Below are 26,093 nucleotides of genomic sequence, written 5' to 3'. Positions count from 1 at the left end.
AGGGGAAGGGAATCAGGCTCCCTGCTGAGCAGAGAGCTGGATGTGGGGCTCAACCCCAGAACCCTGGGATCATGACCTGAGCCTTAACCCACTGAGCCACCCAGGTGCCCCATCGAGATATTTATTTTTTAAAGCCTCTTATTTATTACATTTACACACCATTTTCTATGGAATGATGTCAGTGCAAAGAGCAGGGTGGTCCAATTTGACGTATATAGGTCGAGTTACACAAATGCTGGTAGAATCACTTTCTGGATTCACCCATTGAAAACAAGTAGAACAACAAGTTACCACTTTTTCATTACTCTTCCTAGCATGACTGAAAGAAATTCTATATAGGCAGAGTTGAAATTTCTTCCCATGAAGTAAGTGATTCTAGTTCTTTTAGAAATTTGGTAATCATGTGAACCAGCAAATGTGATTTAAAAAGTAATATGTACTTGGAGGCATTCCAAAAGGAGACTTTGAAGTAAATTCTGTATCTCCTTATTTAACCTCTTAAGAAATCTCTTTTGATGTGAGGGACAGGCTTGATGCTTGGAAGTCACATGGGTGGCACCTTTGGAGGCTTCTCTAAACTGCATGGCCCTGTGAACTGTGTGTGCTTGGCCACCAGACTATCCCTCATCCATGTCACCTTGTGAGGAATACCTTTGGGACAAGCCATTGCTTTGAAGATACGAGCAATAGTACCCAGGCTGCCATTCAAACTAATGGCTACCTATTTGGTATAACGAAGACAATTATCATATGATCTCTATGATATGAGGAATTTGAGAGTCAGGGTGGGGGTTGTAGGGGGGTTAGGGAAGGAAAAAGTGAAACAAGATGGGATTGGGTGGGAAACAAACCATAAGAGACTTTTAATCTCACAAAACAAACTGAGGGTTGCTGGAGAGAGAAGGGGTAGGGAAAGGATTGTTGGGTTATGGACATTGGGGAGGGTGTGTGCTATGGTGAATGTGTATGTGAAATGTGTAAGAATAATGATTCACAGACCTGTACCCCTGGGGCAAATAATACATTATATGCTAATAAAATAATTAAAAAAACAAAAATAAAAATAAAACAAATACAGAGACCAGCAAGTTTGTAATCTCACCAAAATACGCTCAATAACAATAGGAATTTCATAGGGTTGGCACTGGGGATTAGAATAAGACTTTCATGCATTTTTTTTTTCATAAGCTTAAAGAAAGGTTGCTGACAGCTGGTCGGTGTCTTTGCCAAAGTTTTTAACTTGGTATTTCTGGAGTTCTAAATACTATGGCCTAGACTGCCAAGGAAGGGAGAAGTGAAGAACCAGGTCCACAAAAAGGGAGTGAATATATCCTCTCTTACCCACAGAGGGAGAAATACTGATTTGAACTAGACCCAAGTAATTTAGAGTCACTCAGGTGTTCCGTCTTAATTGTTGCCTGGGGACGAAACACACAGTGAGGGAAATCATCCTAATCAGCTTACACATGGTCTGACCCTTTCTTATCCATCAGCATGAGGTAGTTCACAGCTCTCCAGGTTACAAGGCTTCCCCTCTCATCTTCCAGTAAAAACCTTCAGGGTGTGGACACTTCCACTGTAGAAAAGAGCATTGAAAATCCTGAGGGATGGTAAGGAGCTCTCAAACCCCATTCTGTCATCTTTCTTGTTCTCATCTCTTTATTTATTTATTTATTTTTAACCAACCATTAGCAAAAATAGACTACCACTTAAACCACTGGTTCCTTAGCCTGTTGGATCACAGGACCACCCATGGAAGTATTTTTAAAAAGATAGACTTCTGGACTCCAGCACAGATCTCCTGAATCAGGTTCTTTGGGTAGTAAAGCCTAGGAATTGTGTTTTTTAAGAGTTCTGTGATTCTGATTATCTGCCAACGTTGGGAAGTGTTGAGAGGATTGCAAGGCTGTTTCTCTGCTTCTCCCACCACCGTTCCTTCTGTAAGATGATTTGACAAATCCACCCCCCCTCGGTCTCTACCTTTGGTAAAAGAGGTTGTACCTGGGCTTGAATCATTTTGGCAATTAGAGAGATCTGGCTAGAGCCAAAGCTCTCTCACACATATGCCATGCTGTTGCAGATGCTGAGGAGCCCAAAGCTATGGACCAGAGACTATTCCATGCAGGGGCCTCCATGATTGCATGTCTGTCAACCTAACAAACAGTCTTAGGCCATTACATCCCCAGGGGAAAAAATCCCCCAACAGAATTGCCAAGGCTGTGCTTATCACTCAGATTTGATTTTTCACCCACGTTAGCTGCTTCTCACCTACTATTCACACTGTTATATCATCTGCCCACCTGGGGGTAGCTGGTCCCTACTTGATTTTATCCAGAACCCCCTATCCCTTGAGTGTTTCTAATAGAACCTACGAGAGGAACTCATTTAAAAGGAGAAGCTTAGGGGCTGCTGAGCGGCTCAGCCAGTTAAGTGGTTAAGTGTCTGCCTTTGGCTCAGGTCATGATCTTGGGGTCCTGGAATCAAGCCCTGCCTCAGGCTCCCTGCTCAGCAGAGAGTCTGTTTCTTGCTCTCCCTCTGCCACTCCCCTTGCTAGTTCCTGTGCTCTCTCTCTCTCTCATATAAGTTTAAAAAAACTTAAATAAGTTAAAAAATAAGTTTAAAAAATCTTAAAAGAAAGATGGAGGGAGGGAGGGAGGAGGAATGAAGGAAGGAAGGAAAAAAGGAAGGAAGGAAAGAAGGAAAGGGGAAGCCTAGGGGCTCCTGGGAGGCTCAGTCGGTTAAGTGTCTGACTCAGCTCAGGTTATGATCTCCAGGTCCTGGGTCAGGCTCTGCTCAGCAGGGAGTCTGCTTCTCACGCTCCTTCTCCTTCTCCCTCTAGCCCTCCTTCCTCTTGTGCTTCTCTCTCAAATAAACAAAGTCTTTAAGAAAATAAAAGGAGAAGCCCATGTGCGCATAATCCAAGTTCTACGGTTTCCAATGATAACACTATTACATGTGATCGTAATTCTCCACATTCTTTCGGCTCATTTCCTGCCACCAGAGTGACGGATGCTCTGATACGTTCCTGAGTTTCTGTGATGCACTGCCATGAAGTCCTGTAACTTGTCTCACTGATGGTGTTGAACTCAGGGTTAGCTTTAAGTGCTGGGGTGTTTTCAAGAAAGAGCAGCTTCTAGCACACCTCCCACCTGGTGCTTGCCTAGTGAGATATGATAGCACAAGGGCTCCAATTCCTTCCTTATCATGCTGTCCCGCTTGGCAAACCTAAGGATTTAGTGTAATTTTAGAAAAGTTCAGATACTTACTTTAGAAAGGGAGTTAAAATGTGTGTATGTATATATCTATGTGAATATTTTCTAGGTTCAGAGATGCAGTTATGTGTATGCATAGGTGTGATCTTAGGGTGCATGTGTATACCAATGTACTATATGACACGTTTGCTAGTGTTTCTTGTATCTCAAAGAGCAATATTAGGACCATTTTGATATCTAATAATCATAATAGAGCACAGTTGTTATCTTGGAGATATAATATTTTTAAGGAGGCTCGTGGGGCTTGAAACTTATGACCCAGAGATAAAGAGTCTCATTCTTTATGCATTGAGCTAGCCAGGCACCCCATGTGGAGCTATAATCCTTGAATTGGTTACCCTTCTCTGTCACTGGAAGTCATTATTCAAGGTTTGGAAGTGACACCCAGAAAAAGTCAAGACTGGTGGTGGATGTGGCACTGGAGAATGGGGTGGAAACACCAGTTTCTCTGCTTCTCCCATCACCGTTCCCTCTGTAAGATAATTTGACAAATCCAGCCCCTCCTCCCCGTTATGGAAGAGGAATGCAATAGCTAGAAGATCGGATTGCAGTTTGCAGAAAGGAATCAGGATAAGCTATAGACATTCTTTCTTCATTCCTGAAACAAATTCCCTTCTTAATGGTGTACCTAAATTGTTGTCTTTTTAAAATTTTTTTTTAATTTTCCTAAGTCAGGGCAAAACCTTCTTCTTCTTCTTTTTTTTTTTTTAAACTAAGGTAACATATAAATAACATAATATTTGTCATTTTAACATTTGTAAATATACAATCCAGTTGCATTGGATTTCTCTACTTAATGGTGAATTCCGTGAGTTCACCATGCTGATTGTAGCTGGTTTATGTGGCTTCTGGGGGGAGATTAAGCAAGAGTATACAAGTAAAAACCTTAGAAGCCTCTAACCTTTCCATCTTCCTCTACAAGTTTCTCAATAGTTTGCTCACTTTTCAATGCAAGGAACTTCTACTGCAGGAGGTTTACCTGTAAAAGGCTATGCCAGGTTGGATGGGAGATACACCATTGCAGACCCCCTCCTGTTCCCCGAGGACGCCTCATCTGCTGGAGAAGAAAACCAGACCGAAAAACTAATCATCAAACAAAATATAATGTAAACACAAAACAAAACAGCCAAGTGCTAAAAGGCAGAAGAACAAGTAGAAGAAGGATGAATTAGGACTAACTGGGGGAGAATAGGAGTCGAATAAAATTTCTAAGGGAAGAGAAGGGTGGTTCTAGCAGAACACAGGAAAGAACAGTGTTTGACATAGAGTAGGTGCTCAGTAGTTATCAAATAAATGAATGAAATGCAAATGGGAATGAATAAATGAATGAGAGCCAAATCTGAGCACAGGCTGGGAACTGAAAGCATAAGGAGACTGGGATGAATGGTGTGTAATGATAGCTGGATATGGTCAGGGTGTATGGTGGGGAGTAGTAGCAAGAGGATAGGAGACAGAAGTTTGGCTGGCTCAGTATGTAGAGCGACTATTGATCTTGGGGTTGTAAGTTTGAGCCCCATGTTGATAGGTATAAAGATTATTTTTAAAATAAAATCTTAGGGACACCTGGGTGGCTCATTCGGTTAAGCGTCTGCCTTCGGCTCAGGGCATGATCCAGGATCCTGGGATCGAGCCCTGCATCAGGCTCCCTGATCAGCAGGAAGCCTGCTTCTCCCTCTCACTCTTCTCTTACTTGTGTTCCCTCTCTCACTGTCTTTCTCTCTGTCAAATAAATAAAATCTCTAAAACAAAATTTAAAAAATAAAATCTTAAAAGAAAAAGATGATAGGAGAGAAAGGAAGGATTATATTAGGGAAAACCTTGGCCCCAAAGAGAAATTTTCACCAATTTCCCATCAGAATAAATGGAAAGAAAGGCCCTAAGGGAAAGATTATAGCTACAGTGAAAGTCCAAGTCAACCCCACTCTTAAGAGAAGGCCTTCAGGACGTGGGTGGGAATGTGGGTGGAAGGGGTGGGGGCGTGTAGTTCAAGAATTAAGAGAAACCTCAGACCAGAGAGGAGATTCTATGAAGATACTTATTCAGTGAGTCATAAAACAATGAAGCAACAGCATGCATTTGACAAACATGAATGAAAGTCCTACTCAGGCAGTCCCTACTGCCACAGAGCTGGCTCTGATGGTCACTTCCATCATGGCCTCCCTCCTACTTTGAAAGACCGGTAAATTTGTGATTTGGATTGGCTCTGAAAGTGTGGTAACAGAGGTTATGTGCTAAGTGAAATGGCATACAGTAAAAGGAGAGACTGGGGCCACCCCTGTGGGGTCAGGGAGAAACCTCACATACAAGTGACGTTCAAACCTCCTCTTTGAAGCATAATGTAGAAACACATCAGTTGTAGAGGAGAGGCCCAGCGTTCCAGGCTGAGAGGCCAGCAGAGACAAAGAGGGGCATGAAATCACACGGCGTGTGAAGTATTGCTTCATACCATAAGCAGCTGCTCACTAATCTACACAGAGATATTCAGACTGCTAGAGATTAACCATCTGGAGGACCCTCACAGCTGCTCTTTGAGAACCACAGTATTAATGGGCAAAAGGAAACCATGAGAAACAGTGAGTGTGGCCAAATGGTCAAGGAAGCTGGAAAGTAGGACACTGCTGTCCGACACTCCTATGAATGCCAGCCAGATTAAAAATAAGTGGTGAGTCAACTTGGTGCATTACAAATATACATAGTAATTAGACTACGTTAGTTCCTCACAAATGCAAATTGAAATATTATTACCATCTTATCTCCTGCACATCAGAAGGTAATATTTTTGCTAATGGTCCCATTTGTGCCTTTATCCCATAAGCCTGAATAGAGTCTCATTGCTCCACTTCCTCTAGGGCCCATGGCGAGGGAAGGCAGCAGTTCTCCCAGGTGAGCAGCCTAATGCTGTGAAGGCTTGAGTTATTTGCCCCCATTTATTGACGGTCAGGCTGGTCCCAAACCCATCTTTCCAGGCTGGCATGCCTACTTAGTAATTACAGTGAGGTTTTTATATGACTTAAAATATTTTAATGTGACTGTTCCCTGAGGGTCCAGAGCAAAGTTGGGTTTAATAAATTTAATAACTAATTAAGACACCCTCAATTTCAACCTCCATTAGATTAATTTTTTAATGAGTTTCAGAATGCCTCTCAAGACGTTTCTTCCCTAGATGTGGTGAGAAACACACACATGCACACATGCACCCCAAAGATGGATTTGAGGCTTTGATATACCAGGTATTAGCTGAGTAATTTATCTATAAAGGAAAAGCTCCCTCCCAATTCTTACCTTTAGTAATTCCACAGCAGAATGGCTGTTCTCCGTACTTCCCCTTTAAGGGAAGCAGAGAATCCTAAACTGTACAAAATATACTCTGTGTGTGTGTGTGTGTGTGTGTGTGTGTGTGTATGAATCTCAAATAAGCTTGTGGCTTTGTGCAAGTAGCAGAATTAGGAATGGGGATATTATCCATGTACAGAAAAATTCCTTTAAGGATTTTATTGGCCAATAAACATAAAATTTGGAGACAATTTGGAGTTACCAAGATGTGTTTATTTTCCTCCAAACGACTTAACCCTTCTGCTCCCAAGAGCTTGAGTTGTTCTCCCTTCATGTGCTACATCTTGGAGTTGGAGAAGAATAGCTCTAACCAACTCTCCAGTAGGGATTTTAGGGAAAAGCAAATCACCAGCCTGCTCTTTTGTCTTCCTTCTCCTCTCTGCTGTCTAGCAGATCACACTGTGGGATACTCACCTTGATGGGGGAAGGAGGAGAGAATTCCTAAGAAAGGGAAAGAGAAAAACTAAAATACTAATTATTTTATGGCTACAGTGGAATGGTCCTTCTTCGCCCATAGATTTGGAGAGTACAGTCTTACACAAACACACGCACGCACGCACAAGGTAGAATAAAATAAGAAGCCAATCTACCCAGCACCTACAAAAATAAATTGTACTTAAAAAAAATAACTATTTTATAATTTGTTTAAAATCCTAGTCCAATGAACATTTGCTTTCACCTTGAGCAGTAATTTAGGGGAACAGGATCTGAGGAAAAACAAGGTCTGAACTGTCTCATTCAGCATAGCCAAACGTTGATTATCCAAATCCATGACAAATCTGCCTTTCAGTTTCTTTGTGACATGACTCCCTCCCCCTGCATATTTAACTCATCTTTAAGAATGAGAAGTTGGCTTGCTCTCCCATTTCTTCAGAGCTGGATCTTCCCTAAATAGCAACATTATTTTATTTAAAGTCCATTGAATTTCCAGAATTCTAGAAACACCCATATTCAAAAGTTAGAATAAAAACACATTCCAAAGCAAGATGAAAAAGTGCACTCTGCTCTAAAGCGTGGAAAATTAAGAGTTGGCTGTTTGGGAAATTTCCTGCTGCGTCAAAACCAGTTGAAAGCATTGCCTGTCTTCATTTTTAGTATTCATAAAGGCCTTACTAACAATTTTGGGGGTCATAGCTATGGGAGTTAAACCCACTGGCTGGTTAGTGACTAGACTCATAATAATCATTAAAGTTAGTTGGCCATCTATACTACTCAGGAACGAGGTGACAAATACTACAAAAAAGAAAATGAGAAATGTACAGAGTATTTTCCCCCAATATATCAATAATAGGAACTACAACAACAAAAGAAAATTGGGACTTGGGAATTTCTAATACTTATATCTTTAAAAAAAAAACTCTAAAGATCAATTCTATGTATGAACAGTTATAGCTTAATGGGATCATTTGATGTTTTTATCAGGTTGTCCCTATGAAATCATCTCACTCATATTTCTATAGCCTAATAAGACACCCTTTCCCCTACATGCTCTGAAGAGACACATGAAATAATATCCAGAGTGGTGTCCAGAACTATTTTTTAGGTTGAAAATCCTCTTGCTGTGCTCATGGCTCTGCTTCTACTCAAATGCCCTAAGGTGGAATAAAAGATGAAAATCCTGGGTTTTGGTTGCCAGAGAATGAAAAACCCAATAACTGGGCTAGTTTTTTGGTTGTTTGCGGAGTTTTTTGTGTGTTTTTGTTGTTATTTGTTTTTTAAGTTTGATGTGGGGCTTGAACTCATGACCCTGAGATCAAGACCTGAGCTGAGATCAACAGTCATATGCTTAACTAAGTACCCAGGCACCCCTGGACCAATTTTTTTTTTTTTTTAAGATTTTATTTATTTGACAGAGATCACAAGTAGGCAGAAAGGCAGGCAGAAAGAGAGAGAGGAAGGGAAGCAGGCCCCCTGCTAAGCAGAGAGCCTGCTGCAGGACTCGATCCCAGGACCCTGGGATCATGACCTGAGCCAAAGGCAGAGGCTTTAACCCACTGAGCCACCCAGGGACCCCCCCCCCCCCGACCAATTTTAAAGCAGAATCAGGACAATGGAAACCTTCTGCCACTCCCATATTTCTTTTCTTTCTCACTGCCTTCTAAAACTCCCTCTCTTGTATGTTTCTACTCCTTTAACTTTTTGCTTTCCCAGCTTGTAAGTTTTGCCAGCTGGCACTCAGTGACCCTACTGGACATTAGTTCAAACCAAAGCGGGGGCTGAGAAGACCGCCAACCCGTCTGCCAAGAACCTGGAGGCAGGAAGAGTCTTGCCTGTGCTTCACTAGGCTTGATTTATACACAGGTGCTTCTCTTCTGCTATGTAAAGCATGCCTGAAGAAAGCATGCAGGCATGACCCCTCCAAGATTCTCATTTTTATTCTGTTGCCTAACAAGGAGGAACTCCTGACCATTCTTCAGCATATTAGGGCAACAAAGTGGACTTCCGCACGACAGCCTATCAAACAAATCATTGGCCCTGTATGGGAATGATGGGAAGGTAGTAACCATGGTAAACATCCCTAAAACCAGTTAGATTTTTCCTTCCCTCTTGGTAGGATATTTGTAAATGTAGTCATGGCAATAAACAGAATAGCTGGCTGGAAAGGTTAAAAGCAACTTCAGAAATCCTCCTTACCAGCAGTTTCTAAACATAGTTCATGCACATCAAAATCACTTGTGGTGCTTATTAAAAACCTTGGATTCTCAGATGCTTAACCAAGACCTTCTAAATTACAATCTTTAGGATCAGGGCCCTAGAATGTTATTTCAAGCAAGTATCTCATATCCAGCCAGGTTTCAGAACTACTGCTAGACGGGTCCACAGTTCCCCACGGACTCTATTTGCTGTTTTCTGGGGGAGCAGCAGCCACAGAGAAAGTAAGGTCAATATTTCTTAGGGTAAGGATTCAAAGCAAAGTCGGAGAAACTAAAATCCCTAAAAATAAACTGGTAATTTTTGGGGGAACAGACCTCCAGTTGACATCGTCAAGCCCTGGCCATGAGAAATTTCCACTGTAAAGAGCCTGAGTGTCACACAAATGGGGACTGAACAGCAAGTTCAAGCCACTCTCCAGCTGCTATTATTCAAATAACCTTTGTGCGGGCACCTGACTGGGAGAGCATGGGACGCTTGATCTCAGGGTTGTGAGTTCAAGCCCTACCTTGGGTGCAGAGATTACTTGGAAATATGATCTTTAACAACAAAAGAAAAGCAACACAACAAAAACACAAATAATCTCTGCTCCTGGACAGTAAGCTAAGTGGTAGGAGCATAGGGTTGACACTGGGTCACTGGCTCATTCTGCCAGAAGCCCCCTGATTCCTCCGGTCAGATAGTTGCCCTTCCTCTTTTTCCCCTTGAAACCCAATCGCTGCTTCTATCATATAGCCCTTATACAGTATACTCATACAATAACTAGCTATTTACATGACTTTTTTCCACTGTAAACTCTACTGCAAACTAAGGTGTCTGCTATCACTCCATTGTCGGTACCCCAGCATTAAGTACTCACCCAGTGTTTGCTGAATGAGCAAGTTTGTATTTTAGATGGCTCCAACTTCTTTAGAATTTTCTCTGCGGGATTCCAAACACAATTATTTTGAAAAGCATCCCACGTGCTTCACAATTTAAAACACCGTCCCACCTGAGAACAGCAAACAAACAACATTCACAGAGGTTAGGCCCACCTGCCAAGTCCAGGTGGCCTGATTTTGTAAATAACAGTCTTGTTGGAACACGGTTACACCCGTTCATTTACCTTATCATTTATAGCTGCTTTCATGCAGCAACTGCAGGACTGAGTAGTTGCTGCAGAGAGACAGAGGCTGTATGGTCCACAAAAAGCCCCAGATATTTATGATCTGGCTTTTTACACAAGGGTTTGCCAACTCCTGCCCTAGAGGTGGGAAGACCTGTGTGACATTGGACACAATGCTCAACTTTTCTGAATTTTGGTTTTCTCATCTGGATAATGGGGATAATAATGGTGTCTATTTTACAGGGTTTTGCTTGGAATAAATGGGATAATCCTTGTAAACCTGAACATACTAGGTGTTCAGCAAATATTAGCCATTATATTTATTACTTTGAAAACTTGCCTATGTTCCCTCTTGTCTTTTTTCAGCTATTCCTCATCAACTTTAAAAAATGTTAATAAAAATAAAACCAGAGCATTCTTTAGCTTTAAAAGCATTGCCATTTGAAAGAACTTTGGGTTCAACCACTCTAATGATAAACTGCCCCCATCCTTAGAACAAAGACTCTAAATAAGTCTTTATTTATATTAAAAAAAATTCCAAGACAAGATCTTTGGGTATTTAATAAACATGCTTTGCTATGAGATGCTTGCTTTCTCACAAGCTTCAATCATAAGAGCCAGAAGAGGGGCTTGACCTCACAACCATCTATCCCCCAGCTTGGTATCTGCTTTACATATTATTCCATTGCCTCTAAAATCAGACACCTATAGCTCTTCTATTAAATATCTTGAAAAAGTGCAGAGGTGGGGGATGGAGCACTAAATACATGGAATGGTTTTTGTAGCGAAAAGGTCTGAGTGATAGACAGGAAACCAAGCCAAGAATCTCTAAAGGCATCTTTTACTTAACTTGGAGCCCTCATTTCTGGAAAGCCAGCTGATCACTCCTGTTAAAGTTCTTTCATCAGACAGATGTCCCACTGAGTGGACTGTAGTTCATGCAAAGGAGGACAGTTCTCTGACTCACCTAACATCTTATTTATTAATTTCTTTTTCTGATTGTAGAGCTGAAGTGGAATTTCAGTTTTTCCTTTAGCATTCAAGATTGCCAAAGTCTTGGCATTGACCAAGACTCTGCCCTACAGGAATTTGCAGCAGTAGGCAACTTCTACTTTGACTTCTTTCAGACTCTTCTATCCATCTGTGGGATTTCCTGCTTGGGCATGGTGGCTAACTGCCCAGAGCAACTGGACTTTACAGTTTTTGTTAATGTACAAATCTATGCTTTGTAAGTGGGACTGTAGTGTGGATTTGTATAGTTAGGAGATTCCTGTGTTAGGTTAGAATAGATTTAGATTTCTCTTGGAATTTTACCCTGAACTCCCAGGGATAAACTCACTCAGCTCTCGTGCCAGTTCAGGTCCTCCAAAAGGCAGTCACCTCACAGTTTACTGCGAGGATATAGGGGACTAAAGAGGGGGAAGAGACAGAAGAGTCTTCCAGTTGTGATGTAGGTCTAATGTATGTGAAGAGAGAAGGGGAAGGAGAACTGCACAGTAGCACTACTCTGAGCTGAGACAGTCTACTGGAGACATCTCTTGTTTGGCAGAATTGGCTTGGCTCTAGAGTCCCCCATCTCAGGTGTTGGCTGGGACGAGCCTGGGATGACTGGTCTCAGGGTGAGCACTGGAATGTAACCAAAGGTGCAAAAGCTGGCCTTATATCTGGTTCTCTTGAAGGGAGAACTGAGCAACATACTTCTGTGGTCACCATTATCCAACCCTATTGGATAATGGGGTAGCTAATGGCATCCACTTCAGATGAGTTCAAAGAGCAGCTCATCCATGGTTCCCATAGTCCCTTCTTTCTGAGGAGAAATTTAGAAAAATTTAGAAAAAGGAGGCTAGTGAGACAAGCTATTGTCCCACCTCTGGTTAGTTTTTGAGTCAAAACTGGTATTCATCTTCTCCCTCCTCTACTATCCATTCCAAATCTCCCTCATCCTCTACCTTCACTTCCACAAGTGTTGGTGGCTCTCCTGGGTGGTTGAACCTAAACCCTCATTCCTGAGGCATCTTCATCTTCTTCCTTCACTGGGGTCACTGTATGTGCCCACTCACAGTTACAGCTGGGTAACAGATTACCAGGAGGTATGCAAGTACTTGTATTCATTCCTGCCCCCATTGTGTAAAAGCAGCCCTATCTCTCTTACGGATCAGGTTAATTGTTCCTGATTTTACTCTTTGTCAGCTGGTCTCTGGACACAAAGCTTTTGAAGTAACCAGGTGGCAGGTGTACCTTGTAATTCAGTGGGACATCCTGCTCTGTTTCAGGCATGTGGGCACTTCCTTTGGGGATGAGGACTTCTAACTGTGCACATCTCATAATTACCAGGATGTCACTGGAAATAATGGCAAGACTACTTCTGCTTCCATCCTTAATATTATTCTTCAAGGGGATATAGTCTCATAAAGGGGTCTCTAGAAGATACTGTGTCCTGAAGGATGGCCCTCCATCCTGTAGTTATTGCCACCAAATTGGCACCTCAGCTATATCTCCACTAGGCCATTCCAGTGCTTTAATAGCCATTGCCTGGAAATCTGTATTGTGATAGGCAGTTTCTACAATGGCTCCCAATGATCCCCACCTAGTTGTACAACTCTCTCCCCTGGAATGCGGCTGGACCCAGTGACTTACTTCCCACAAATCAAACACAGCAAAAGTAATGGGGTATCCCTTCATAAATTAATTTTAAAAGGATTAGATTCCATCATGCTCACCCTCTCTTAGTCTCTTACTTGCTCACTCTCATGAAAGCCAGCTGCCATGTTGGAAGTTATCCTATAGAGGCTGATGTGGCAATGAACAGAGAAACTAATAAAAACAACGCAAAACAATACAAAACGGAGGAGGCTGGGCAAGATGGTGGAGGAGTAGCCGACTGAAATGACATCAGCCTGCAGGAGTTCAGCTAGATAGTTATCAAGCCATTCTGAACACCTACAAACTCAACAGGAGATTGAAGAGAAGAAGTGCAGCAATTCTAGGAACAGAAAACTGACTACTTTCTGAAAGGTAGGACCTGCAGAGAAGTGAATCCGAAGCGACGGAAAGATAGACTGTTGGGGGAGGGGCAGGCTCCTGACAAGCGGTAGAGCAGTGGAGCACAAAATCTGAACTTTTAGAGGTCTGCTCCACTGAGGGGCATCACTCCAGATGCTAAGCCAGGGTGGAATCCTCATGGGGACAGTGTGGTCTCAGGTCCCATGGGGTCACAGAAGGATGGGGGTGTCTGAGTGTGGCAGAGCTCCCACAGAAAGCCAGCTGGAAAGATGGAGGTGAGGAGTGAGCGCTCAGCTCAGGGTTACCTTAAACTGTGATCCATAGCACAGTCAGACCACTGTTCTTTGAACAGGGATCCCACAAGTGGCAAGTCCAGGGAGACTCAGCTTCCTCCTCTGGAGGCAGGAATCTGCTGGGTTTGGAGACTCCAAACAGGGCTGTGCGCCAGAGACAGAAACACTCGGTCACAGGTCGGGTGAGCCCAGAGTGCGAGCAGAGACCAGGGAGATGGGAGTGATTGAGCACTTTTCTCCAAGGTTGCACTGAGGAATGGGGCCCCGAGCTCTTAAATCTTCCAGGCCAGAGATTGGGAGGCTTTCATCTTCATTCCTGTCCTCTAGAGCTCTACGGAAAGCGTTCAGGGAACAAAAACTCCCGAGAGTAAACTCAAACAGATTTCTTAGCCCAGCCCTTGGCAAGAGGGGTGCAATTCTGCCTTTGGCAAAGACCTTTGAGAATCACTACAACAGGCCCTTTCCCCAGAAGGTCAGCAAGAACATCCAGCCAAGACCAAGCTCACTGATCAAGAACAGTTTAACTCCAGAGGAGGGGAAAGCAAAGCATGGAATTTATGGCTTTCTCCCCATGATCCTTTACTCTTGCAAAGTTAAATTAAATTATTTTTAATTTTTTTTTCTTTTTCTAACTTTTAAAATTTTTCCTCTTTTCTCTTTTAATGTTTTTTAAGTAGTTTATCTTAACAATACCTTTCTTTAAAAAATCTTTTTAAACCTTCATTATTATAGTTATATTTTATCCTTCTTTGCATTTAAGCTTACTTTTTTGTATACATATGGGTTTTTTTTTTTTCCAAAAAATTTTGGGATACAATTTCTTCTAATAGATCAAAATATACCCTAAATCTAGCACAGGGATTTGTTCTAGTCTCTAGCCTGAGCACATTCTCTACTGTCTCCTTTTTTTTTTTTTGTCTTTCTTCTTTCTTTTTCCAACCAACTTACCTTATTAATTCCATTTTTAGAATTTTTTTAAAATTTTCATCTTTACAGTCATATTCCAACCCTTCATCATGTTTACCCTTGTGTGTGTGTATGTATATGTTTTTCTCTCTTTAAAATTTTGAGAGGTAGTTTCTTCTAAGAGACCAAAATCCATCCAAAATCAAGTGGGTGGCTCTGGTCTATTCACCAATCTAATACATATAGATAGATAAATAGATAGATAGATATCTATATATATACATACATACATATATGTGTGTGTGTGTGTATTTTTTTAAATTTTTACCCCCTTTCTTCTCCTCCTGGCTTGGGGTCTCTTCTGATTTGGTTAGCATACATTTTTCTGGGGTCTTTGCGACCCTTTTAGTATATTATTCTTTCATTCATATATTCTTACCTGGATAAAATGACAAGGTGGAAAAACTCACCACAAAAAAAAAAAAAAAGAACAAGAGGCAGTACTGATGACTAGGGACCTAATAAATACAGACATTGATAATATGTCAGATCTAGAATTCAGAATGACAATTCTCAACGTGCTAGCTGGACTCGAAGAAGGCATGGAAGATATCAGAGAAACCCTGTCTGGAGAAATAAAAGAACTAAAATCTAACCAAGTTGAAATTTTAAAAACCTATTAATGAGGTGCAATCAAGAGTGGATGTTCTTACTGTTAGGATAAATGAAGCAGAATAGAGAATTAATGATATAGAAGACTAAATGACAGGAAATAAAGAAGCTGAGCAAGAAAGACAAACAACTACTGGACCATGAGGGGAGAATTCAAGAGATAAGTGATACCACAAGATGAAACAATATTAGAATAATTGGGATCCCAGAAGAAGAAGAAAGAGAGGGGCAGAAGGTATATTGGAGCAAATTATAATAGGGAATTTCCCGAATATGGCAAAGGAAACTAACATCAAAATCCAGGAGACACAGAGAATCCCCCTCAAAATCAATAAAAATAGGTCCACACCCCATCATCTAAAAGTAAAACTTACTAGTCTTAGTGACAAAAAGAAAATCCTGAAAGCAGCTCGGGACAAGAAGTCTTGTAACATACAATGGTAGAAATATTAGACTGGCATCAGACTTATCCACAGAGAACTAGCATGCCAGAAAGAACTGGCATGATATATTCAGAGCACTAAATGAGAAAAACATGCAGCCAGGAATACTATATCCAGCTAGACTATCATTGAAAATAGAAGAAGAGATAAAAAGCTTCTAGTACAAACAAAATTTAAAAGAATTTGCAAATACCAAACCAGCCCTACAGGAAATATTGAAAGGTGTTCTCTAAGCAAAGAGAGAGCCTAAAAGTAGTAGACCAGGAAGGAACAGATTCAATATACAATAATAGTCACCTTAGAGGCAATCCAATGGCACTAAATTCATATCTTTCAATAGTTACCCTGAATGTAAATGATCTAAATGCCCCAATCAAAAGACACAGGGTATCAGAATGGATAAAAAACCAAAACCCATCAATATGCGGTCTACAATAAACTCATTTTAGACCAAAATACACCTTCAGATTTAAAGTGAGGGGGTGATAAACAATTTACCAATCTAATGGACATCAAAAGAAAGCTGGGGTGGCAATCCTTATATCAGATCAATTAGATTTTAAGCCAAAGACTATAATAAGAGATGAGGAAGGACACTATATCACACTCAAAGGCTCTGTACAACAAGAAGAGCTAACAATTTTAAAAATCTATGCCCCTAACATGGGAGCAGCCAACTATATAAACCAATTAATAACAAAGTCAAAGAAACACACTAACAATAATACAATAATGGTAGGGGACTTTAACACCTGCCTCACTGAAGTGGACAGATTATCCAAGCAAAAGATTAACAAGGAAATAAAGGCCTTAAATGACACAGATGGACATCACAGATATATTCAGAACATTCCATCCCAAAGCAACAGAATACACATTCTTCTTCAGTGCACATGGAAAATTTTCCAGAATAGATCACATTCTGGGTCACAAATCAGGTCTCAACTGGTACCAAAAGGTTGGGATCATTGCCCGCACATTTTCAAACCACAATGCTGTGAAGCTAGAACTCAATCACAAGAGGAAATTTGGAAAGAATTCAAATACAGGGAGGCTAAAGAGCATCCTACTAAAGAATGAATGGGTCAACCAGGAAATTAAAGAAAAATTGAGAAAATTCATGGAAAAAAATGATAATGAAAACACAAGTGTTCAAAATCTGTGGGACACAGCAAAGGCAGTCCTGAGAGGAAAATATATAGCAATATAAACCTTTTTCAAGAAACAAGAAAGGACTCAAATGTACAACCTAACCCTACACCTAAAGGAGCTAGAGAAGAAACAGCAAAGAAGGCCTAAACCCATCATGAGAAGAGAAATAACAAAGATCAGAGCAGAAATCAATGAAACAGAAACAAACAAACAAACAAAACGATAGAACAAATCAACAAAACTAGGAGCTGATTCTTTGAAAGAATTAATAAAATTGATAAACTCCTGACCAGACTTATCAAAAAGAAAAGAAAAAGGACTCAAATAAATGAAATCATGAATGAAAGAGGAGAGATCACAACCAACACCAAAGAAATACAAACAATTATAAGAACATATTATGAGCAACTATACACCAGCAAATCTGACAATCTGGAAGAAATGGATGCATTCCTAGAGACGTATAAGCTACCACAATTGAACCAGGAAGAAATAGAAAACCTGAACAGACCCATAACCAGTAAGGAGATTGAAGCACTCATCAAAGTTTCCCAACAAACAAGAGCCCAGGGCCAGATGGCTTCCCAGGGGAATTCTACCAAACATTTAAAGAAGAATTAATTCCTATTCTCCTGAAACTGTGCCAAAAAAAAAAAAAAAATTGAAATGTAAAGAAAACTTCTAAACTCATTTTAGGAGGCCAGCATTACCTTGATCCCAAAACAAGAAAAAGACCCCATCAAAAAGGAGAATTACAGGCCAATAGCCTGATGAACACAGATGCAAAAACTCTTACCAAAATACTAGCCAGTAGGATCCAACAGTACATTAAAAGGATTATTCACCACGACCAAGTGGGATTTATTCCTGGACTGCAAGGTCGGTTCACATCTGCAAATCAATCAATGTGATGCAATACATAAATAAAAGAAAGAACAAGAACCATATAGAAGCTGAAAAAGCATTTGACAAAGTACAGACTCCTTTCTTAATCAAAACTCTTCACAGTGTGGGCATAGAGGGTACATACCTCAATATCATCAGAGCCATCTATGAAAAACACACAGCGAGCATTTCCCCTAAGGTCAGGAACACAGTAAGGCTGTTCACTATCACCACTGCTATTCAACGTAGTACTAGAAGTCCTAGCCTCAGCAATCAGACAACAAAAAGAAATTAAAGGCATCCAAATCAGCAAAGAAGTCAAACTCTTACTCTTTGCAGATGATATGATAGTTTATGTGGAAAACCCAAAAGATTCTACTCGAAAACTGCTAGAACTTGTACATGAATTCAGTAAAGTGTCAAGATATAAAACCAATGCACAGAAATCAGTTGCATTTCTATACACAAACAGCAAGACAGAAGAAAGAGAAATTAAGGAGTCAATCCCATTTACAATTGCACCCAAAACCATTAGATACCCAGGAATAAACCTAACCAAAAAAGGCAAAGAATCTATACTCAGAAAACTATAATGTACTCATGGAAGAGATTGAGGAAGACACAAAGAAGTGGAAAAGCATCCCATTCTTATGAATTGGAAGAACAAATATTGCGAAAATGTCTATGCTACCTAAGGCAATCTACACATTTAATGCAATCTTTATCAAAATACCATCAATTTTTCAAGGAAATGGAGCAAATAATCCTAAAATTTATATGGAGCCAGAAAAGACCCTGAATAGCCAGACAAATGTTGAAAAATAAAGCCAAAGTTGGTGGCATTATAATTCCAGACTTCAAGCTCTATTACAAAGCTGTAATCATCAAGACAGTATGGTCCTGGCACAAAAACAGACACATAGATCAATGGAACAGAATAGAGAGCTCAGAAAGAGACCCTCAACTCTATGGTCAACTAATCCTCAACACAGCAGGAAAGAATGTCCAGTGGAAACCAGAGAGTCTCTGGGTGCCTGGGTGGCTCAGTGGGCTAAACCTCTGCCTTTGGCGCAGGTTAGGATCTCAAGGTACTGAAATCGAGCCTTGCATCAGGCTCTCTGCTTAGTGGGGAGCCCGCTTCCCCCTCACCCTCTGCCTGCCTCTCTGCCTAGTTGTGATCTCTGTCTGTCAAATAAATAAATAAATAAAATCTTTTTTTAAAAAAGAAAGAAAGAAAAAGGACAATCTCTTCAACAAATGGTGTTGGGGAAATTGGACAGCCACATGCAGAATAATGAAACTGGACCATTTCCTACACCACACACAAAAGTAGACTCAAAATTCATGAAAGACCTCATTGTGAGGCAGGACTCCATCAAAATCCTTGAGAAATCTCTTCGGCCTCAGCTACAGCAACTTCTTCTTAGAATCATCGCCAAAGGCAAGGGAAGCAAGGGCAAAATGAACTATTGGGACTTCATCAAGATCAAAAGTTTTTGCACAGCAAAGGAAACAGTTAACAAAACCAAAAGACAACTGACAGAATGGGAGAAGATATTTGCATATGACATATTAGATAAAGGGCTAGTATCCAAAATCTCTAAAGAACTTATCAAACTCAACACCCAAAGAACAAATAACCCAGTCAAGAAATGGGCAGAGGACATGAACAGACATTTCTGCTAGGAAGACATCCAGATGGCCCACAGACACGAAAAAATGCTCACATCACTCGGCATCAGGGAAATACAAATCAAAACCACAATGATGTACCACCTCAGACCAGTCAGAATGAATAAAATGCGGAGAAAGGGGAACCCTCCTACACTGTTGGTGGGAATGCAAGCTGGTGCAGCCACTCTGGAAAACAGCATGGAGGTTCCTCAAAAAGTTGAAGATAGAGCTACCCTAAACACACACAATGGAATAGTTTGCAGCCATCAAAAGAAATAAAATCTTTCCATTTGTGGTGACATGGATGGAACTAGAGGGTATTATGCTGAGCTAAATAAGTCAAGCAGAGAAAAACAACTATCATATGATCTCCCTGATACAAAGAATTTGAGAGGCAGAGTGGAGGGTTTAGTGGGTAGGGAAGGAAAAAATAAAACAAGATGGGATCAGGAGGGAGACAAACCATAAGAGACTCTTAATCTCACGAAACAAACTGAGGGTTGCTGGAGGGGTGGGTGGATATGGAGAGGGTGGTTGGGTTATGGACATTGGCGAGGGTATGTGAAATGGTGAGTGCTGTGAAATGTGTAAGCCAGACGATTCACAGACCTGCATCCCTGGGGCAAATGCATTACATGTTAATAAAAATAATTAACAAAAAATAAAATAAAATAAAAGGTAGTAAGGAGCCAAGGCCCTCAGAGTAGCATCCTGTGAGAAATCGAATCCTGAAAACAACTACGTGAGTGAGCTTGATCACAGATCCTCCCTCAGTGGAGCCTGGAGATTACTGCACTTTGACTGATGTCTTTCTTGAATCTTTGTGGGAAACCCTGAGCCAGAGGGTCCAGCCAAACCACACTCGGATTTCCAACCCACAAAGGCTGGGAGATATGTGTCATTTTAAGCTGCTAAGGTAATTTGAAATGTAGTGATAGATAAGAAATACACTTTCCTATCTTGGAATATTTCTCCTTCTTCACAAAAAAGAAGGCATGCTGCTTGCAGCTCTGTGCATTGGAAGGATTTTCTTTCTTCACTTTCTCTCAATTCCACCCTGAAAATGGCTGTCATGGAACTGCTGTCCATTTCTGGCTTGCTTCCATTTCCAAAGTCAACCCACCCAGAACTCAGACTTAGATTTTGTCCTTCTGTTTAAGCCGGTCATACAGGGACCTCCATATAGCATAACGAGATACAAATTGAATGAGAAATGCTTTTGTAATTGTTGTGGGTGACATGGGGGCCTGGACTACCTGCTCACAAAGCTATCTTGTGCCTCCTGGTGTTGCTTGGGTTCAATCCTGGATGTACTAGTTCCATCTTTTAATGGACCACTTCTGGATCTATTTGACTTTATAACTTAATGGCACCAAAATAACCCAACTAATCATAGGTAGGTTTAGGTACCTGGTCTTCCCAGGTCAAATATTCATGTCTATAGGGCTCAGTAGCATATCAAGAACTCTGTTTAGCTATAGATGGCATGACCATGATCCAAAACTCCAAAAGCCTCCCTTATGATTCTCCCATTGAGACTGACCCTAAACTCCACTTTCCACCACTGACAACTTGACCATCACAGATCTGCTGGAGCTTATGGCCCAAGCAGCGCAGTCACTTAGATTGTACTGGGTATAAAGCTCTTTTCTACTCTGGGCCCCACTCAAAGCTGGTAGTCTTCCAGGATGCCAGCATATGGACTGGCACAGTATTTAGGTGTAGGATCTGTTGCTTCCAGAACCCCAAAGTGTTATCAATCACAGTGCTTCCTGCCTTGTAGCAGAGGATATAAGATGCAGTATTATACCTCTTTGGAGGCATATCCCAGCACCCCACCCTCTCTCCTACTACTGGGCCCTGGAAACTGTATTGAAGTGGCAGATCTCTGAATCTTTATAGGGCTTCTTTCCCATCTGCTGGGGCATGCATACATCTCATCCAGGTCTCCAGTATGCTAAATACCTCTTGTTTCTTTTGCCTGATCAGCATGATGTTATCGATGTAATAATGTTCTGAGAGAAGTCCAGCTCTCTCTTTCAGACTATATTGTGATAAGTGGGATAATTATCATAACCCTGGAGCAAAACTGTAATTTTTTTTATCCCTTGGCTTTCTCCATCTCCAACTTTCAAGTCTGTTAATCTCAATTATACACTTGAGAACAGGGAAATGACCCCCATGTGGATCCATGGGCCCAATGGACCCACTGCAATTGGACTCTATCCAGGACTCTAATTATAAGCTCATGCACCTACCTATTATTTACTCATTTTTTATGTCTCCTCTACTAGAATATAAGCTCCTTGAGAGCCACAGCTCTGTAGGTTTTCGTCTCTGCTGTACCTCCTGCACTTTCCACAGCTCTGGCACCTACTAGGTGCTCAATATTTAACAAATCGATTGCATTATTATTTTAATTTGAGTTGTTTTAGTTATGAGTAAGATTGTTTTCCTTGTTCTATAAATTCTTTCCCTCACTGTCATCATTATCATTAAGTATAATAATAATAATAATAATGAATTTTGCTCCCTCTTTTCCTGGCCATGAGCAATTGCTACTTCAGAGCAGTCAAAAGGGCTGATCCAATCTCAAAAATCTGGTTATCAAAGGGTGAACTTGGCAGTGGTTTGCATTACTTAGAGACCAGGAATATATACTAACCCCTTGTGTTCCTTTAACATCCTGTTGTCAGCTGTAAAGAGACATTTACATTGCATTATAATTGTCTTTTCACTTGTCCATTACTGTTCTAGATTGAATTCCTTGCAGGGAGGAACTTTGTCCTTCCACTGCATATAACCAGGACCTAGCCCAATGCCTGACAAAGAATGGGAAATAAATAAATCGATTAAATGAATGTTTGTGAACATGTATTAAGTCAGCCTGCCAGGGCTAAACAGCAAATAACAACTTAACTTTAGATAAAAACAGATTCTTTCTGAGCTTCCCTCTGAAATGATACTCCATATTCAAGCGCCAATGTGGAGAATGAGCCAGATGTCTAACTGGATCAGGGCCAAACCTGGACTCAACTCTGGGGGTTTTGAAAAGGAACCTTTTCTGGACTTTCACCCAGGCATTCACCCCAGGGGTATGTGATAAAACATCCATGTCTTTAAAAGTAAACATTCATTGCCTCAAAATAAGAAAGGATTACACTCTGTTGACAGGCTTAAAAGTTATTGATTGCACTATGCAAAAACCTGGTCTTCTTACATACGTGTATGTATGTGCATTTATATGCATATTATATATGTGCAGGTGTGTACACATATATACACATGCATATATAGATAAATAGTTATTACTGAAGTCTAGTTTAGCTTAGCAGGAAAATAAGAAAAGACAAACAATGGCTCAGAGATTTGCCTATATTTTTACTATGGAGGATAGTCATTTGGTAGTTCTAAATAGACCTGCTTAAGGACATATATGCCAGTGTATTCATTTAACAAACATTAATATTTACCATATTCATTGGATATCTATGTCTTAGGCACTATTGTAGGCACTTGAGAACTATTAATGAGAAAGAGAGAGAGGCAGGGAGGGGGAGAGAGAGAAAGAGCAGGGGAGAGGGAAGAGAAAATAAATTCTCCCCATGTGTAAACACACATTAAACATAACAAAATTACATAGTATGTTAAGTGGTGATAAGTGCTATGGAAAAAAATTAAGCAAGATAAAATGATTCAGGAGTGCCAGTGGAGGTCGTGGAGGTGGTGGCAGGAGCGTGGGAAGGTGGAGAACTAAATGGGATGACCAGATTAAACCTCATTAACTAGGTGAGATTTGAACAAAAACTTAAATGAGAGGGAATGAGTAAAGTGGGTATCTTTGAAAATAACATATCTAAATTGTCTATAGGTCTTGCAATATATCACAGATATTTTAATTAAACTCAGAATTTCAATGGTTATAATTAAAATGACTATCTGAATTAAGATAGACATAATTCATTTAAAAATCAGAATATGAAACAGAACTATAATTAATGAAATTTACTCATCATTCTCTTCTGTTTGTCAAAAGAAGCCTATGTTTACCTAAAACTTATACAGGGTAAAAACAACTAAGAGAGCTAGAGAAAGAGAGAAAAGTCAACAGAATAAATATTAACATTGCCAGGAGGCCAAAGAAATGCAGTTATATCATCTAGTAGCTTGAGTATCAAGGTTTCCTGTTATATAGTGAAGACGGAGGTAGTTCAAAGGACTGCAATAATCATAAAATGGTCAGGATATGATCTCAGATTTGTTTGATGTCACAACCCACCATCTCACTCTTGATGGTGGCCCCTACTACATTTTATTATTATATTTGTGTCTATCATGGGAGATAAAATATAGGTGAGTTAAATCTTCACAAGAACAGAAGAGAAATGTAAGTAGGATGTGATGATCACACTGCACTGTTACTTGGTCCCAGAACATAAGAAATGGTGAGATAAGGACCTTATGGTCATAGCCACATTCAAATCTTGTGACACTATTGCCTTTGGAAACCAAGGCTTTAGAAATATATATAGAGGCAACTGGACTATTTCTGAGCTACAGAAGTCATTTCAACTCAAGAGACAGGGTTGCATAAGCCAAAGTGAACCAAATGCTAAGGATGGCATGATGGGATAACGGGAAGATTCCTGGACAGAAGACAGAAGATCTGAGTTTCTGTCCTGCCTCTACCATTAACTCATGTGACCTTGGGCAAGTCACTTCACCCCTATGAGCCTTGGTTTCCTCATGCATAAGAGGCCCAGTGCTGTAAAGATTAAAGAATGACAATGGGTATCTTTCCTTTAGGAGCTAATGATAGGTTGTCATAAATAATTTATTTGTATATCTGTCTTTGGAACCTGAAAATTTGATTCAGAAAGCTGAGAATAGGAAACTCCAATGCTGGAGAGATAATGAATACTGAGAAGTAAGCTATCATAAATTTAGTAAGGACGGGCTAACAGGAACTCCATGGACCTCTTTTAGAACCAGAGTTATCAGAATAAGTTTGTTCTCCCAACATTCTTCTGTGTTCTACGCTCTGTACACCACCACAGTGCAGATGAAGAGAAGCAACAGCCATAGCACTAAGGGACCAGTTCCTGAACTAGGGAGAAGAGAGTAGGAGAGCAAAGATATTATTAGCTCTTAGATCTATACAATAAACACAACATTCAGGAAAAGTTAGTCCCTGTCTAAGTGAGAGAGATTCAGAATCCCATTCAAAGCTGATTCCTCAGCATAGTTTGGAGCTGAGGGAATATTGACTGTTGAGGGCTGTTTCTGGAGTAGCACAAGCTTTGGGAGTTCCTAGTCTTTGTTGAAGCAGGAGGGAACCTGGGAATAAGCATTACAGAAGGAGGCCAATGACAGTGACCAGTGTCCATTTAGTGCCTGGCATTTGGGCCTTGGCTGACCCACTGCTCTGGGCATGTCAGTTAAGCCTGTAATCCTCTACTTTCCTGCTAGCTTTCCCTTAGAAGGGCTAGCCTTTCCTCTCATTCCATTTGCCTGAACTCTGAGGGGGTTTCAGTTTCTTTTAATCAAAAGCAGCTTGATCAGAAAGAATACCACCATGAGCCTTGCCTGCTGGCTCATGAAATAGACCAGAAACAAGAAGAGTGTTTCTTCCCAATCTCCCTACATCTGCATTCCTGGTGCCGTGCCAGGTCTGTCACAGTTGCCAGGGTGGAAAGGCACCAGACCCTTCTGGGTTTTTGGATTTTGTCTTCACAAACCAAGAGACATCTCTTCACTTTCTTGGTTTCTTGCCCCCCATTAGTGAATAGCCCCTGGCCCTGTGGCACTCACTAGGGCAACAAACCACCTCCACCCTTGAAGCAGGTGGATTTTTTTCTAAGGAAAAAGTTACCAGGGCTTCCAAGAGCAGGCAGCAACAGCAAGGAGAGGAGATCCCATTTGTGTGATGAAAGCACTGTGGGAGTTCCCAATCAATTGACGTTCTGGAATTGGCTAAGAACATCTCATAGGGAGAGGATCAGGACATTCTAGACAATAACTAATGGTTTGTTTCTTTCTGTTTTCTCCTTCAGATCTAAGTGGCTGCTCCTATTCTCCACATTCCTTCTTCCCAAAGTATGTCCCTGGAAAAGATTTGCTGGGAAGGGATGGTCTGAGCCTGAGCTACCCATATTCAACTATTATGCCTTATCTTCTCAAAAGAAAACCGTGATTGGAGGGGTTAAAATATCCTGGCTCTACAGCTTCTGGAGCAGGGCCAAGCCCAAGAGGAGGCAGGGCCCTTAGGAATGCCAGGACATCCCTGCTAGGACAGCTTATGGACACAGCTCAGAGGGAAACCAGACCAGGCCAGTAATGCCAAGGTAGGAGGAAAGAGCCAAGTGGGGAATAGAGGTATCGCATGGGGGGCCAAAGGCCAGAGGGAAGGTCAACCAAGGTGCTGATGCCAGAGATGGAGCCTAAATAAATGGGAGATAGGAAGGACCAAATGGATATTGAGCAGGGAGGGTATAAGCCTGGGGAGTAGAACAGAATTTATTAAGATGAAACTGGCAAGATGCCACAGCCCTTCAGTGTTCATTTAGTACACTCCTTTAATATCCTGAAGCAAGGCCTTGAGCTGTCAGCTTCCCACTGGACTTGTAGCACATGTGCCAGGGCATTCTGGTAACAGAGAAGCAACTCTGAACCAAAGTGAGAGGGACCGCCAGAGTCAAGGGCA

General features: G+C 41.0%; 1 long non-coding RNA gene across 2 annotated transcripts in view; it reads right to left on the bottom strand.

Moving 5' to 3' along the window:
• Positions 1-26,093, bottom strand: part of LOC123387365 — a 50,202-nt gene that overhangs the window by 9,690 nt on the left and 14,419 nt on the right. The window contains exons 2-4 of one of the 2 annotated variants that reach the window (XR_006601824.1): positions 10,117-10,248; positions 4,252-4,329; positions 1,042-1,576 (exon numbers count right to left, since the gene is read on the bottom strand). This is a non-coding gene — a long non-coding RNA (uncharacterized LOC123387365). Of the gene's footprint in view, positions 1-1,041; positions 1,577-4,251; positions 4,330-10,116; positions 10,249-26,093 lie in introns of those variants that run through there. The other variant, XR_006601823.1, reaches the window with a different exon arrangement.

The sequence above is a fragment of the Mustela putorius genome, unplaced genomic scaffold (assembly GCF_011764305.1).
Source record: "Mustela putorius furo isolate JIRA1106 unplaced genomic scaffold, ASM1176430v1.1 tig00003853_pilon_pilon_pilon, whole genome shotgun sequence".
In the NCBI taxonomy this organism is placed as follows: Eukaryota; Metazoa; Chordata; class Mammalia; order Carnivora; family Mustelidae; genus Mustela; species Mustela putorius.
This window is presented reverse-complemented; position numbering and strand designations above follow the sequence as displayed.